This window comes from Delphinus delphis, chromosome 3 (genome assembly GCF_949987515.2).
Source record: "Delphinus delphis chromosome 3, mDelDel1.2, whole genome shotgun sequence".
Classification (NCBI taxonomy): domain Eukaryota; kingdom Metazoa; phylum Chordata; class Mammalia; order Artiodactyla; family Delphinidae; genus Delphinus; species Delphinus delphis.
This window is the reverse complement of record NC_082685.1, coordinates 11593937-11598325: the sequence shown is the minus strand read 5'-3', so window position 1 is coordinate 11598325 and position 4389 is coordinate 11593937. Positions and strand designations below refer to the sequence as shown.

The window sequence follows — 4389 nt, the reverse complement described above, 5'->3', positions numbered from 1 at the left end:
TTCTACAGGCCTCCTGGACTCACATGTTGGGTCATGGGACTAGAAGAAAAAGCTTCCAGTTCTTCACTGTGTTTTTATTTATTGAAACCTCATGCAGATTTGACCCTTTGCCTAATGGAGTGCTGTGAATGGTGGGGTGGTAAGGAAGAAGATGAAAGAATCTTTCTCACAAGGAATTAGTGGTCTTAAAGTGATAATATTTGTTTCATTCCTATAGCATTTCCCAACCATTTCCCAACATGCTGCGCACCATGCTGTTAGAGAGAAATGAGATGTTAGAGAGAAAAAATGTGATCACAGTAAAAATGTGTAAATAATTTGCATGTGCTCATGATGCCATTAAACTCTAAAAAGGAGTGGGACTTCCCTATTGGTCCAGTGGTTAGGACCCTGTGCTTCCACTGCAGGTGGCCCGGGTTTGATCCCTGGTCGGGGAACCAAGATCCTGCATGCTGCACAGCATGGCGGGAAAAAAAAAACCCAAAAAACTTACGAAGGAGTAAGTGTGGACAGAGAGTAAGATTTTGATGATCATAGTTAGATAAAAGTCATAGATAAATGTTTGGAGAAGACAGACTCACACATAACCCTCCTATAGATGGAGTATAGATGTCTAGTGCTGTCAGTGTCATGCATCTGACTGTACATTTATTTGGGATATTTTTAGGACTCAGTAGCTTTTGAGGATGTGGCTGTGAACTTCACCCGAAAGAGTGGGCTTTACTGGATCCTTCACAGAAGAAACTACAGAGATGTGATGCTGGAAATCTTCTGGAACCTGGCCTCAATAGGTAAGGATGACAACATTCCTTCACTTTGTCAGTTTGAGAATGAGTTTTCTTGCCCACCGACGTTGTTCCAAGATGTGGAACGTGGAAAAGGAAGAATGTTGGTAAGTAAACTAGACATGGTCACAGCTCTAGGCATGGACCTAGACTCTAATAGTTTTTCTGTAACTTCTAATACTTTGGAATTATTTTTCTGGGTCTACATTTTAGGGAAAACATGGGAAGATCATGTCATTGAAGATGAGTACAAAAACCAGGAGAGAAAACTAAGCTGAGTTGCACTCACAATGAGAAGCAGTATCTCATGTGAGCATCCTAGTACGTTATGATATTTTTTAAAAAAGTAAACACAGAAACTAACACACGATTGTAAAGCAATTATACTCCAATAAAGATGTTAAATAAATAAATAAATAGAAGCAAACAACAAATAATCCCTGCTTTAAATGTATTTATTAGAAATTTTTCAAAAACAAAAACAAAAGAAAGAAAAAATTTCCCCAAAATACTGTCTGAAATGTGACATAGTCATTGAGTGTTTGCAAAATATTTCTCTTGGAAACAGTATTAGTAAACCCTACCTATGAATGTTACCGTTTAAATAGTCTCAAGGGTGAAGTTCTCTTGCAGAGCATTCAGTATATTCAATTTCAAACAATTCAGGCAAGGGAGAAACTCTACACTATCCCTATAAATCATAATAAATATAATAAGTATAAAATCATTAATAAAGAAATAATTAACAGTGTGCTTCTCATTATTTACAGAAGTCATATGGTTGAGGCACTCTGTGAAAATAAAGAGGGTAGTCCATGTGGAGAAAACTTCAGCCTTATTCCAAATCTCAGTCTGAACAAGAAAACTACTGGAGTAAAACCACATGAATGCGGTGCATGTGAAAAAATCTTTACATGTCATTCATCCCTTAATAGACATATGAGGTGGCACACTGAACACAAACCATATGAGTATCAGAAATATGGAGAGAAGACGTATAAATGTAAGGCATGTGGGAAAGCCTTTAGTTATCTGCAGTGTTTTAAAAAACATGAAAAATCACAATGGAGAGAAAACGTATAAATGTAAAGACTGTGGGAAAGCTTTTACTATGTGTCTCAAAACCCTTCGAAGATACGTGATAACGCATACTGGAGATGCTCCTTATAAATGTAAGGAATGTTGGAAAGCCCTCAGTTGTTCCAGTTACACTTTTTTTTTTTTTTTTTTTTGTGCGGTATGCGGGTCCCTCACTGCTGTGGCCTCTCCCGCTGTGGAGCACAGGCTCCGGACGCGCAGGCTCAGCGGCCATGGCTCACAGGCCCAGCCACTCCGCAGCACGTGGGATCCTCCCGGGCCAAGGCATGAACCCGTGTCCCCTGCATTGGCAGGCGGACTCTCAACCACTGCGCCACCAGGGAAGCCCTCCAGTTACACTTTGAGTGCATGAAAGAACTCACACTGAAGAGAAATCCTATCATTGTAAACACTCTGGAAGAGCTTATAGATATCAAACACATGACAGAACTGGCACAGTAGAGCAGTTCTATGAATGTAAGCAATGTAGTAAGGCTTATATTTCCCTTTGAGGTTTAAAAATACATGAAAGAAATCATACTGGAGAGAAACCCTACAAATATAACGAATGTGGTAAAGCTTTCAATTCTCATCTAGGTTTCAAAATACATGAAAGAAATCATACTGGAGAGAAACCCTACAAATATAACGAATGTGGTAAAGCTTTCAATTCTCATCTAGGTTTCAAAATACATGAAAGAAATCACAGTGGCGAGAAACCATATGAATGTAAAAAATGTACCAAAGCATTCAGCTGCCCCAGTTCTCTTCAAAGACATGGAAGAATTCATACTGGAGAGAAACCCTATCAATGTAAGGCGTGTGGGAAAGCCTACAGATACCAGAGTTCCTTACATACACACAAGAGGACTCACAAAGGAGAGAAACCCTATGAATGTAAGCAGTGTGGGAAAGCCTTTCTCTTTCTAGCTTCTGAGCACACATGATCATTCACAGTGGAGATGGACCTTATAAATGTAAGGAATGTGAGAAAACATTCTTTTCTCCCAGTTCATTTCAAATACATGAAAGGAGACACACTGGAGGGAAACCCTATGAATGTAAAATATGTGGTAAAGGCTTCAGTTGTTCCAGTTATGTGCAAGTACATGAAAGAATTCATACTGGAGAGAAACCCTTTACTTTATTTATTTATTTTTTAAAACATTTTTATTCTTTTATTTTTGACTGCATTGGGTCTTTGTTACTGCACATGGGCTTTCTCTAGTTGTGGCGAGCGAGGGCTACTCTTCGTTGCAGTGCACGGGTTTCTCATTGCAGTGACTTCTCTTGTTGCAGAGCATGGGCTCTAGGTGTGTGGGCTTCAGTAGTTGTGGCTCGTGGGCTCTAGAGTGCAGGTTCAGTAGCTGTGTCACACAGGCTTAGTTGCTCCGCAGCAGGTGGGATCTTCCTGGACCAAGGCTCAAACCCGTGTCCCCTGCATTGGCAGGTGGATTCTTAACCACTGTGCCAACAGGGAAGTCCTGAAAGAAACCCTTTAAATGTGATAAATGTGGGAAAGCCTTCATTTATCACACAAACTTTCAAAGACATATGAGACTTCACACTGGAGAGAAACCATACAGATGTGAAGAATGTGGGAAAGACTAGTGGTCCCAATTCATCCCAAAGGCATGAAAGGAGTCACTGGATACTCTTGAATGTAAACAACGTGGGAAAGACTTCATTTGGCCCCATCCCTACATGTTAAAACTCTCATGGAAAAGAAAAAAAAATGTGGGTAACATTAGAAAACTTGCTGGAAATTAATCTATGTATAAAGGATAAGAAAAATTTCAATATGAAAGAATTATAAAAATTTAAATATGTTTGCTAAGCCTCTTTCTTAAAGGACATCATTGGACTGTGGATTTTTACCAATTATTGTTTGTATTATTTTATTTTTATTGAAGTATAGTTGCTGTACAATATTATACGTTACAGGCATACAATATAGTTATTCACAATTCTTAAAGGTTATACTTCATTTGTACTTACTATAAAATATTGACTGTATTCCTTGTTTGTACCATATATCCTTGTAGCTTATTTTATACCTGCCTACCAATTACTTTTAGAAACGGTGATTGAGGTGAGGTAATTCTGTGAGTTGCCTTTCAATAGTAATACATAAGATTAATAGGTAGTTCTTTTTTGTTAAATGAGTTAATGATATTTTCTCTTTGTATTTTGAAGCCTCTTGAACTGATGGGTAAATTGAAGTGTATTTCCAATATGCAGTTAGGTTTAATTTTTTAATAACATTTTATTTGTTCTGTGTTAAGTGGCCACTGAAAAATGACAGTGTGGTATTTGTTGGGATTTTCCTACTGGCCTTGTGAAAGTTCCTTGATGTCTCTAGTTTATTAGGTATAGTCTACCTTTCTTACTGAAAAACTCCTTTTTTAGGGTGACAGGTATAAGAGTCTTTTTCCATTTTCCATACTAGTAAACAGTTGAATAAATATTTATGTATGCCTCATTTATGAAAGAATATAGTTTCCTGTGAATTATTATTTTCATATTT

At 37.9% G+C, this 4389-nt stretch overlaps 1 pseudogene; it reads left to right on the top strand.

Annotated features, from left to right (window-relative positions):
- The first annotated feature begins 239 nt into the window (after positions 1-239).
- On the top strand, positions 240-3006 carry LOC132421670 (zinc finger protein 709-like; annotated as a pseudogene).
- Positions 3007-4389: the final 1383 nt, after the last annotated feature.